The sequence below is a fragment of the Uranotaenia lowii genome, chromosome 3 (genome assembly GCF_029784155.1).
Source record: "Uranotaenia lowii strain MFRU-FL chromosome 3, ASM2978415v1, whole genome shotgun sequence".
In the NCBI taxonomy this organism is placed as follows: Eukaryota; Metazoa; Arthropoda; class Insecta; order Diptera; family Culicidae; genus Uranotaenia; species Uranotaenia lowii.
This window is the reverse complement of record NC_073693.1, coordinates 88,053,426-88,066,488: the sequence shown is the minus strand read 5'-3', so window position 1 is coordinate 88,066,488 and position 13,063 is coordinate 88,053,426. Positions and strand designations below refer to the sequence as shown.

General features: G+C 34.2%; 1 protein-coding gene across 10 annotated transcripts in view; it reads right to left on the bottom strand.

The window, feature by feature from the left end:
* LOC129755639 (kazrin) overlaps positions 1–13,063 on the bottom strand; it is a 322,166-nt gene that overhangs the window by 228,966 nt on the left and 80,137 nt on the right. For 9 of the 10 annotated variants that reach the window (XM_055752232.1, XM_055752237.1, XM_055752236.1 and 6 more), the window contains exon 3: positions 575–1,424. The gene's annotated coding sequence lies outside the window, so the exon portion shown is untranslated. The remainder of the gene's footprint in view (positions 1–574; positions 1,425–13,063) is intronic. The other variant, XM_055752235.1, reaches the window with a different exon arrangement.

Genomic DNA, 13,063 nt, shown 5'->3' with positions numbered 1-13,063 from the left:
TGTATAAAACATTTCAGACTCAATGATTTAAAGTGAGTGTGAGTAGTCAAACAAGTTAAGCGAAGCTAATACATTTCAAAGATTGTGAGTAAACTTGAATAAAAAAATAATATCAAGAAATTTAATAATTTTATTTTATTATCCTTTTATTTTTATCTTGAAATATGAAAATGGAATCATGAAAGGAAAAAGCGGTTCGAGTGAAAAAAAAACTTTTTTTTCTTGCATAAAATTATACGCTACTCACTGTTATTGTATCGCGTCAGAATGAGAGAGCAACGTTTTCCTTGGACTGTAAGTTTTCGAGTGTGCAATGCATAAATAAAAAAATTGAATGGATTATTTATTTTTTATTTAAACTCATATATTGTTTTTTCAACAAATAGTGTTGTTTGCCCGATTATTTAAATTCCTGTTTTTATTTAGGGTTTCGTTTATTCCTTCCTGTGACATGAACGTTGAATTATGAAAGAAATAAAAAATAATCAGATTAAGTGCAAAAACTGCACCACAATTTGACTGTTTTTAGCTTGACAGATTCAATGCTCTGAGTCAGAGCTATAAAAAAGCTTACCTTAATCCGCTTATGACAGGACTCGCTTTCCACTGGCTAATACAGTATTGCAGCTAGTTCTGCACATTCACCCACTCGGTAGTAAACTGAACGGAGCCAAATACTGCGATGATTAGCGCTTTTATGTAACTACTTTTTGGTTTTTCTCCCTTGGAATGTGATTTACAACATTAAGCTCCTAGTTATGGTTGATGATGCTGATGCTGCTTCTTGTTGCTATCTTTGAGGTTTCACTTACAGTGGACCAATTTTAATCCCACCCCGCCCGAAAGATGTTGACCCTAGAGCTGCACTCGATTCAAGTTTTTACTCCCCTCAGCTGTCAAAAACACTATTTTCCAAAAAGGTGCATTCCCAAAGTAGCACGGCAGCACTTTTAACCTTTCGATCCCACCCCAATGCTGAAAAACGGGGAAAAAGAGAGCAACAAATCGATTTTCTTCCTTCACACCAAAGAAACTAAACTTTTTGCTTGAGCTCCAAGATGGTCGAAGAAAATCTGCCAAGAGCCAGGCGAACGGAGCTAACACTATTTCACTCAATTATTTCATCTTTTTCTCGAGCAGCCAGCTCCGGGAAACTCTTGGTTGCGCTTTTTTTCACTTCCTTCCCACCCCATTGCTTTTTTTCTTCAACCGGAAACGTCCGGAGCTTATCGTTGGGAGGGTGTTCTTCCGGATGTTCCGTGTACTGGAAACGTGTCGTGAATTTTCTTTCCTTCACTGCAGCAGCACAGCAAACGATATCGGAGCAAGCAACAGGAAACGGATCCGGTCCCTGCTAGTTACGACTTTCGAGAAAGAAGGGCTGCGGCAAACCGGCCAAGTGAAACCGTGACGGGAGATTTGCTCTGAAATGGATAGTGAAGGAGAAGAAAAAAAGTAATGTTTTAATGAAAGAAAGTTTCTGTTTTGTGATATCGTTTTCCCGATCCTGAGCCGGGAAGATCAACTGGATACGGTGGATTTCCTTCCAGTAGTGCTGAGAGTGGGAAAAGTTTATGGCAAATTTGTCGAAAGCTGTTACTGGGGAGTTTTGTCCTGACACTAGCAGCAGCAGCAGCTGATTTTAAGTATACCGAAAACAAGTTTTTAAGTTTGATAAAGTGATTCTTTAAACTTGTTATGATACTCCAGAGGAGATGAGTTAAAATTGATATGTGGCTTCTTTGGAGAAAGAACAATACTCTGAACATAATCTATGGAGACATCTTTGTGATATGAAGCCCATTATTTATAATGAACTCCAAACTTGTCTCCAATTTTTTTAATTTAATTCTGAACTCTACACTGAATTTATCGGTTCTATAATGTTGAGTAGATGATTCAGTTTTAGCTTAGCTTAGCTTAGCTTGATTGACTACTCATATCCACCTTTAATCATTGAACCCGAAATGCTTTGTTCATTATTTTGAGTAATAAATTAAAATTAGTGAATTCCGTTCGACTTTATAAGTGTTGAGGTGATGAACAGGTTCTTTATATAAACCGATACTACAAACTGATTTTCTATTATCAATCTATTTTCATTCAAAATTGGGGTTAAATGCAACATTTGTTTACCACAGCACTTGAGTATTAGGCCGGAACGAATTCCAAATTTTTCTTTTATCACTCGGAGTTGAAAAATCGCAAGGGGGGGGAGGGGGGATAATTAAAAATAATGTTCAAAATTACTCAATTAGAAAAAATTTCACGGAAGCTTGAATGCTACAAAATTGCATACTACATCATTGCACAAAATTATAAGTCAATTTATGTTTATCGAAATGTTCAATAAAATAAAGAATACAAAATGTGAAAAAACTCCCGTCTCCCACAATTTGTTTTTTGTTCTTGCAATCTTTCGGATATTTGATTGATTTTTCGGAATTTCCATTAAATATTTCCAACCTTATTTACTCCCCCCTTCGGTTTTTTAAATTTCGATGGGGGTGGGGGGTGATTAAAGATGAAATTGATATTTGTTCCGACCTTACTTTCAATTTTATATACCTACCAAATTTAATCTAATCTTATGATTGTTAAATGATAATGACATGGTTCAAACATTGAATGTTAGTTTTTTTTCAAAGTTTTTATCCACAACAAAATTAAAAATCGAGCAAACGAGCAAAACTTTGTTCCCACACTCTGGAATATGATTATTTTGCATCACACGTTTGTGCAACCAAATCCATCCAAACATTTGTTGTTATGATTGTAGTTTTGTATTTTTTTTTTTTGTAAATAACTTGCTGACCCGGCAAATTATGTTGATCTTTCGAATTTCGCAAAAATTATGTACAAGTAGATAAGCAGAAAGAAGGTTCTTAATAACCTTAATCTATGAAACTGGATTGGTGCCGTAAAATGGGGTTAATCAAGACAGTTTTTGGACCATTATGGTGATATCTCTGTCATATTATGTGTTGTACGTCTCGGTAGTCTAGTGGTTAGCGTGGTAAGACCATAACCACTGGTCCACTGATGGCATGGGTTCGATTCCCATCTCGGTACTGGGTGTTAAATGTTAATCTTAAGTTGTCCACGTCATTTATTCAGTTTGTAAAGCCTAAATCGGCTAAGACGGTGTATGTCTTTTTTTTTTTTATTATGTTTAGTGGACCCTAACCCTCATCCGCATTAGACTTCATTACCCTAATCAGCATTAGGAGTGTCAATTTGACACCACAAGCTCAAATCGTTATAACTTTTGGCGTGCTAAACCGATTTAAACAAAACTTACATCGAAAGAAACCTTGTAATGTAAGTAAAATATGTTTAGAACATTATATACAGCTAAAGTTACAAGTTTTCTCGTTATTTAGCATGAAAGAAAAAAAAATCCGAAAAAAACATGCCTCACAAAAACTGCTGTAGTTAATATATGACACGTCCAAAAAAATATTTGCCTTATGCATATGAAAGCTGAAGTTAATGCCTACATCATGAAGACGAGAAATATTTTTTAAATTTTTTTTTAATGAAATGGTCACAAAAAGTTCAAAAAAAAGGTCTAAAAAACCTACTATTCATTCGATTGCTAGTAAATACTGTTTGAGCGATGGTAGAGTTTAGAAAAATATATGAAAACAAACTTTATTAAAATTCTAACATTTTGCTGTCTTTAGATTTTTGATGCAACAAATATTGAATTTACTGGAATTTTTCAAAGTTCACTACTTTGCGCAATTTTTTTACAAATTGAAATTTCATCTCTTTTTGTGGTCCACCGTCAGGTTGTACCCGAATTTTCAGTGCTTTCACTTTGTTTGGACCAATCAAAAGTATATTCATTGGAAAGCAAATTTAATCTACATTCTAGTGAGGTGCAACAAATCACGCTGTGAGATTTCACAAAAATATGAAAATTATAAACGTAAAATCATTCCTGAATTTCTAGAACTACAAGCAGCGCGTTCAGCAAAACGTATTTGTTTGCTCTCCGAGTAGGTAAGGTGGGTGGTGATTTGGTCAGAGAGCGAAGCCGACAGACAAAATAATGATGCGTGGGCCGAATGGTCATGAGGCCGAATGGTCGTCATGAATGTTAGCTAGGTCAATACGAAATCTTGTACACTTGTCTGCATGCTAGACCGAATGGTCTTTTGGCCGAATGGCTGTTAGGCCGAATGAACGATAGGCCGAACTTTCATAAGGCCGAATGATCATTAGGCCGAATGGTCACAAGGCCGAATGGTTATTAGACTGAATGGATGATAGGCCGAATGGTCGCAAAGCCGAATGGTCGAATCCGGCCCTGCATCCATTCGGCCTGATGACTATTCGGCCTAACGACCATTCGGCTAACTACTGATCGGGCTAACTTGTAAGAAAGCGATAATATGTCTTAAAGGCCTAGCATAAATTCGTCCAGTGACTATTCAGTCTAACAACCATTTGGCCTAGTGGTTATTCGGCCTAACGACCTTCTAGTATCCATTCGGTCTTACGACCATTCGGCCAATCGTCCATTCTGCCGTACGACCATTCGGCCTAACGACCTTTCGGCCTAGCATCCATTCGCCTTTACGACTATTTGTTCCGACGACCTTTCGCCTAATGACCTTTCGGCCTAGCATCCATTCGGCCTTACGAATATTCGGCCTTACGAACATTCGGCCTTACGACCATTCGGCTTAATGACCATTCGGCCAAATGACCATTCAGCCAAATGACCATTCGGCCAAATGACCATTCGGCTAATTGACCATTCAGCCTAGTGACCATTCGGCCTAACGACCATTCGGCCTAATGACTATTCGGCCTGATGACCATTCGGCCAAATAATATTCGGCCAAATAACCTTCGGCCTAATGCCCCTTGCGGCCTATTGTCCTATTCGGCCGAACATCCGTCGGCCTTTTAACCCATTCGACCGAGCGACCTTCGGTTTAACATGTTTCGATTTTGATGATGATCCTTATTTAATCCTTCTCGAAATTATCTGTAATTTCAACAAAATAAATTTACGTCAGTTTTTGAACAAAATTTGCTATCAAACAACGTTTACGTGTGTTTTAGAAAATTCGAAATCGGAAAAAAATACGGCTCGAATTTCAATCCTTGCAAAACCATAAATCGGTAAATTCCACAGTATAAAAACATGTTGAAATGTAAAAACTCAACAATAGTTTGTCAATCGCATAAACATTTGTTCAAAAAAAAAAATTATAATAATATTATAATATGATGAAAAATAGTTGTTACCATTATACGATTTATAATACATTTCAATGTGAAGGGTAAATGTCACTTCTTTTGCTTTTGTCATGATGGTACTATCATAGAAATAATTTGAATTAATTATATATTTCAGAGTTTCACGAGATTGATTGAATATATTATATAAGAACGTACAAACAGTTGCCAGCTGGGCAGGTATCTACACGCACGCGGAATACCTGTCGTAGATTCTTAACTCTAAATATGTTTTGAATTTTATACGGTTGCGAAACTGTTTGCTCGTTCTACAAATAAGACATACATCTACACGAAACATTTTCATTTCATGATAGGAAGCCATGGTGTCGGGTATGTGATGTGATCAGGTTTCTGCTTGGAGAATGTGAAGTCTATTCTTGACCTGGGAGTGAAAATTGATTACAGACTTACTTTCTCCGAACACATTGCGCTCACCTCTGCAAAAGGATTTGCTGCACTTGGGTTTTTGCGCCGGAACACCGAAGGTTTCGAAGACGTATACGCACTGAAAGCCATTTATTGTTCGTCAGTTCGTAGCATACTGGAGTATGCCGTCCAGGTGTGGGCTCCAACTCAGATTACACAATGCAACCGCCTAGAACGGGTTCAACGTAGCTTCGTCAGATACGCTCTACGGCGTCTCCCGTGGAACGAACCGCTCCGACTTCCACCGTATGAGCAGAGATGTGCCCTGATATCCCTAACCACACTTGAAAAGCGTCGTATCGAATTGCAGCAAGTTTTCATTTTTAATACCTTGACTCACCGCGTCGACTCCCCGTACATACTTCAACGTGCCAATATCTACGTTCCTACAAGGTCACGACAACGCCAGTTTCTTTGGATACCCTATCATCGTACCGCATATGGCAGAAATCATCCTATTGACAAATGTTGTGAACGTTTTAACTCAGTGTGTCACTTGTTTGATTTTAATATGTGTAAACGTAGGTTTAAATTAGCACTTAGCAGAATTTCTTAGATTTAAGCTATTAGTCTGGACGGTAATTCAACCAAAGACGATAATAAATAATTTTCCATCAAGATTTGCATTGAAGATTGGCCGAACTAAAAATCTAAAGGATGCAAGTTAGCGCATACGTTGGCGAAACTGCGGTGAATCCGTGCACCCATGGTGGATTATCTACATACATACATACATACTTATTTCAGAGTTTCACGAGAGAAAAACATAAGAGATTGATAATCAAATTTTTGTTTTAACATCATTAAACTAGACAAAGTATATCCTGGTTGAATCTTCTTCTTATATTCTTCCATAGAGATCCTAGGTCTGAATGCACAAAATTATTCTCTTATCCTCTTCTGTCTTTTTCCATTCTATCTTTAACTGTCCAGATTGCCAGGTTTAATCTGAACTTGCCCAGATATATAATACAAAATTTGAGAAATGTCCAGTCCGGCCCGGATGCCCGTATTTTGTTGAAAATATACCGAATTTTCCCCGAGTTAGTCACTTTATTAGCAAAATTAAACATAAAACTGAAATCGAGCCATGGTTTTTTTTTGTTTTTGGAGACTAAAATCGATTTTTAGCATGTTTTATCAAAATAATCATGGACTGATTTTGACAAGCCTTGAATACGATTCAATTCAACTGTTGCGTTTCGATGAAAAAAATTATTCAAGCGTTTTTTATTCTTAATTTTTGTTTGATATTACCCAGATTTTGGAATGAATTTTTTTTAAATGAAATGCCCGGATTAAGCCATATTTTTAGTTCAAATTTCCCGGAGTAACCCGGCTCGGGTACTTGCGGGAAATATTAGGGCAACCTTATTCTATCTATTGACTACTAGGGCGTCCGGTTCCGTTATTGATGTTTAAAGGGAAAGCAATAGTTTTGTTCATTGTGAATGTGCTGTCTGTCCCAGACACCATTATTTTTGCTTCTGAACAAAATTTTACGCAGTAGCAGCCTTTGGCGATGTGGAACTAGTTCTACTGAGCCACGTCTGAGCTCGTGGAGATGGACGTGCAAACAATGAAAATCAGATGAAGCTGTTTGAGGATTGGTTTTATACTCTTGATAAAGTGTTTCAGGCTCATCGATTAAAGATGGATGTGAGTAGTCAATCAAGCTTAGCTGAGTTAACTATAAATTGGTGAGGTGAAAAATGCTTCTTTTTGAGTAATTAAAGTTACTGTCAACCTTTTTTCCCGAGTACGTCAATGTTACGTCCCGTGGATTATCTGTGGACATCCAGTTTATAAATGTGAATATATTACGGATATTCAATTTTACATGTTTTAATTCTCCATAGGATTAACCTGATAATGTTATTGTTTTTCTTCAAACATGTCGCATTGCGTCCGTTATTTTATGAATTTTATTTTCCTATAGCATAGAAACTGAACTTTAACTTATAACATTGCGGTTTGTTAAGGATTCAATCATCGTTTCATTAAAGTTCCGGACTATGTTCAATAATAATGAATGAAGCAGGAAGCTCACTTAGAAATAACGATTTAAAAGATGTCGGTGTTTTATTTTATAAAATTTCACAGGGGAACCGCATTTTTGTGGCTATGTTCTAAAAATTCATTATGAAAGATTTTGGTGACTTCAATTTGGTGGGGTTGGTGGCTATTTTTGTCTATCATATGTTAGTTCAAACAAAGCATGAATGAAAAAAGTTTACAAAAAAGTACTATTAAAATCCTTTAACATTGAAAGTTTTGGAGTATAAATTGGAATTTTTTAGACCTGAGATTGATTTAATTTTGTAAAATAAGTTATTCAATTAAAAGAATTATAAATCTGGGATCTCTTGTGACTTGAATTTCTCGAAGAAACTGTCATCTTAATATTTGAATTGCATTGAATTTTGAATCTGTTTCCAGTTTTGTTTAAGATTTTTGAATTAACAAAAAAAAAATTTTTTTAAGCTTAATTCCAGATTATAATTTTAAATATGAGCCAAGGAGTGAATTTTATTTCGTGAATCTTAAATTAAAACTCTGGTGTTTTGGGTTTCAATATTAATTCATTATTTCTATAACATATTTAGTTTTTATCCAATCTGTGGATCTGAATAAGAAATATAAGTTTCGTATGATTAATCTGATCTTGAGTTTTCAATTCTTGATCGCCATTCTTAAGCTTTGTTATGTTTGAATTCTGCATGAGAATTAAGTAATAGAACTTCAAATCTGAATATGAAAAAAAAACTCAGGATGGTTTGCGATTTTTTTTACATCTTTGGAAAATAATTACCATAAAACTGAAAAGCATATGAGTTTCGAAAATCATGACTTAAATATTCAAGGCACAAATGCCACAAGGATGGTTAAGTGTCATTCATTAAGTTTAATCAAAAAATGATTGACATCTTGAATAAAATACAAAACCAAATTTGAAACAGGATTTCAAAACAAATGTTCATTCCTAGTTTTCAATGATGATTTGAACTCAAAATCATGAACTCTAAATGGTGATTAGCTTTCAGGGTTTTGGCATCAGTTATATGTCAAGATTTTTACTTCTAAATAATCAATATTAAAAATTATATTAAGAATTCAAAATTTCAAGTATAGAGTAAATTACCTCGCTTGAAAAATGCCTATTTATTTGTAGCTCTCTATTTCTTCTCCTTAGCAATCTAAATTATCTTCTGCACGTGAAGTTTTCAACAAATATGATGATATGTTCAGTAATCAAATCGTAAGTATATCATTCATTGCAATATGGAATGCAAAGCATTGGAAGAACACTTCTGTCGGAAAAAATGATTTGGTTTTATTTATTTTTTTCATGATACCATCTATTTATACCCAGAGTTGTTCATAATAATCTGAATATTTTGCCAGAGTTCAGAAAAAAAAATGAAAAAAAGTAATTCAAAGAAATAAGCCTCTTTTTCTGTTTTGGGTAATTCTTCAATCTGATAATATTTTGGAATTGAAAACATGTTTTCAATATAAATTTTTCAGTAAAATGAAACTTTTCTGACCAATTTCAAGATTTTATTGACAAATGCGTTGGCTACGCAGAAAAACTTTTTCCAATTTTTCCCGTCCTACCTACGGTAAATCAGTTAAAAAGCAAGAAATCAGTAATATTTAAAGCGGGCTTGTGATATAGCTCAGTTGGCAAGTCTGTTGTCTCCTGAGCCGATGTCCATGAGTTCGAGCCCAAGAGTAAACATCGAACACAGTTGTACCGGATAAGTTCTTCAATAACTGTCCGCCAACTGCAACGTTGATAAAGTCGTGAATGCCATAAAGATGGTAAAACGACTATAATCGAAACAAAAAAAAAAAAAAAAATAATATTTAAATAATTTTTTGGCATAACATCGAATATCTGTTATGCTGTGTTCAATGTTAGGTTCGTGATTTGTTCATATTAGTTGTAAAGCAAAATGAAGGAATATTTTTCACTCAATGATTATTTTTTTAAGATTTCAATTGCATCTCTGGTGATTTCTGAAAGACGAATTAAGAATGAAAAAAAAAGATTTCAAAGTTTTTTTTTGCTGTGAATATATTCAAATCAAGTTTTGAGGAGTGTGCAAAACATAAATTTTAGGTTTTTCATACAAAACCTGCAGTGGCCTTTTTACCATATTAAATGGAAGAAAAACCCTTTCCATAAAGTTGAAGCAATATTTTCAAGCTGAATTCGGTGTACGGCGATAAAATCTCTTAAAGCTTAGCTGAGTGCTAGGCATGGTTACCCAAAATAAAATGCCCATGCATAAACTGAAAGTCATCAACCTTATTTGGCCCTCCATTTTCAACCTTCCGAATGATAACATAAATCATGTAACACTTGTTCAGTAGGTATCTTGAACCTTTCGAAAATGTGCCTGTGTTTCTTTCACATTTCCCTTTTTCTCAGCCCTTAAACCCACCCTCCTTCCACCATTTGGATTTTTGGTTGACTCTACTAACGACGACGACGATGGGTTTGCAAAAACCCCGCATCGGGGAAGCTCATAATGAGCCTTGTCTCGTATCGGTTGAGGGTCTGTGGGAGGCTTTGGGTTGGCTGGGAAAAGCTTTTTCCAACAAGCTCAAAGTTTTTAGACCCTGTTTTTTCGATGAAACAGTTGTCTGAGTCGATAAATAAAGGTTTTACGTTTTAAATCTCATCGCTTTATTTTTTGTTGGGTTAATTTAGTTTTGTGTAATTTTTTTTAATGTCAAATATTGCTGATTTGACTTTATTTAAACATTTTATTTTTAAAAGATTAAAAATAAAAAAAAGCCACAATCCGATGCCTGGAGCCTAACTCGATTTCCGGAAGGCAGCGTTGTATCTAGGTCATATCAAGTCAGGAAAATATGTGCCCGAGCACGCTTGTGTACGGAAATTGTGTGCCAAAAGTGAGCTGCTGTTTTCCATACCGGTGTCCATTAAAGGAGAAGGAACAGTTCTCTCGGGTGACACTTCATAAACAACGATTTCCCTATAAATACATTACATACACGAATACGAGAGCAAAAGATATGCTGCGGCCTGGAACCACTATAGGGATTGCAACGACGACGGATAACAGATGGCTGGAGGAACATTTTTTTCCTTGGAACCACGCTACCGATTTCTCGGATTTGTCGACTTCTTTCTGCTGCTTCCGCAGAGGACAACGACTGGAGGAATGGAGTTGATAAATAGCTACCATTAGACTGTGAAGTTCGCTTACGGAAGCTTAATGCGAAATACGACGAGCGGGTTGCTTTTGCAGTTTTTGCAATGATTTACAACTTTTTAGTATTGGATTCCAGATCGAGACAGAGACCGAGTGCAGCGAAGCGAATCTGTACTTGGCTTCGATTATTTTTCAAGTTGAAATTGATGTTTGCTTCATTCGACATTTTTATGAAATTACAAGCTATAAAAATATATTTGGGAAATCTTTCAACACAGAGTCTTTGAAGGGTGGTTTGCGAAGGATGAGAAGACAAATTAAAAAAAAAAGTTTTTATGTTTGAAATACTTTCAATTTTTTTTTTTGCTAGAAGCTAAAATAAAAAATAATGTCAAAAAACAATTTTCTGGAACTTAAGCGTCTTACGGAAATCCTAGACAATTTCGATAATTTTAAAAATTTTGACAGTTTTGAAAATTTTGACCATTTTGACAATTTTGACAATTTTGACAATTTTGACAATTTTGACAATTTTGACAATTTCGACAATTTTGACAATTTTGACAATTTTGACCATTTTGACAATTTTGAAAATTTTGACAATTTTGACAATTTTGACAATTTTGACAATTTTGACAATTTTGACAATTTTGACAATTTTGACAATTTTGACAATTTTGACAATTTTGACAATTTTGACAATTTTGACAATTTTGACAATTTTGACAATATTGACAATTTTGACAATTTTGACAATTTTGACAATTTTGACAATTTTGACAATTTTGACAATTTTGACAATTTTGACAATTTTGACAATTTTGACAATTTTGACAATTTTGACAATTTTGACAATTTTGACAATTTTGACAATTTTGACAATTTTGACAATTTTGACAATTTTGACAATTTTGACAATTTTGACAATTTTGACAATTTTGACAATTTTGACAATTTTGACAATTTTGACAATTTTGACAATTTTGACAATTTTGACAATTTTGACAATTTTGACAATTTTGACAATTTTGACAATTTTGACAATTTTGACAATTTTGACAATTTTGACAATTTTGACAATTTTGACAATTTTGACAATTTTGACAATTTTGACAATTTTGACAATTTTGACAATTTTGACAATTTTGACAGTTTTGACAATTTTGACAATTTTGACAATTCTGACAATTTTTAACATTTTTGACAATTCTGACAATTTTGACAATTTTGACAATTTTGTCAATTTTAACAATTTTGACAATTTTGACAATTTTGACAATTTTGACAATTTTGACAATTTTGACAATTTTGACAATTTTGACAATTTTGACAATTTTGACAATTTTGATAATTTTGACAATTTTGACAATTTTGACAATTTTGACAATTTTGACAATTTTGACAATTTTGACAATTTTGACAATTTTGACAATTTTGACAATTTTGACAATTTTGACAATTTTGACAATTTTGACAATTTTTACAATTTTGACAATTTTTACAATTTTTTACAATTTTGGCAATTTTGACAATTTTTGACAATTTTGACAATTTTGACAATTTTGACAGAACCATGGAGTACCAGGAAATCTGAGAGAAGCTTTAGCGGACGACAGCAGCATGGCGAAAAAAGTTTTGGAATATCTAAAATTTATTCAGTTGTATGATAGAATTTAAGCTTTATTGTATTATTGATACATAGTTTGGACCGAATGTTAAAAAAGGTCCTAAATAAAAAAAAAAAAAAATTTTTGACAGTTTTGACAGTTTTGACATTTTTGAGCCCCAGAAGTCTTTTTTCTTCTTTTGAGGGTTTTTGAGGGTTCAAAACTGAAACTTTCAGTGCGCTCTAAATCAATTCGGTTGAGCTGGAATTTTGCACAGGTCAGTGTTTTGGGCCAATCTACAAAATGTGTACAGCCAGTTTTCAAAATTTGCCCCTAAAGATTTTCCAAACATCCATTGCAACTCTAAGGAAGAGCCTCATCATTAGTATCTTTTTTATTCGCTTAGTAAGAGGAAAACAAGAATATTGCTGTAAATTATAGCGGAATCATGTGATGTTTAATTTTCTTCAAATAATAGAAATTCTTACCATGATTTCAGAATCAACAGATCTTGGGCTAGAAAAAGAAAAAAAATCGACTTCGGGGATTATAAATGTTGGTCATTCCAGTGACAAATTAGTT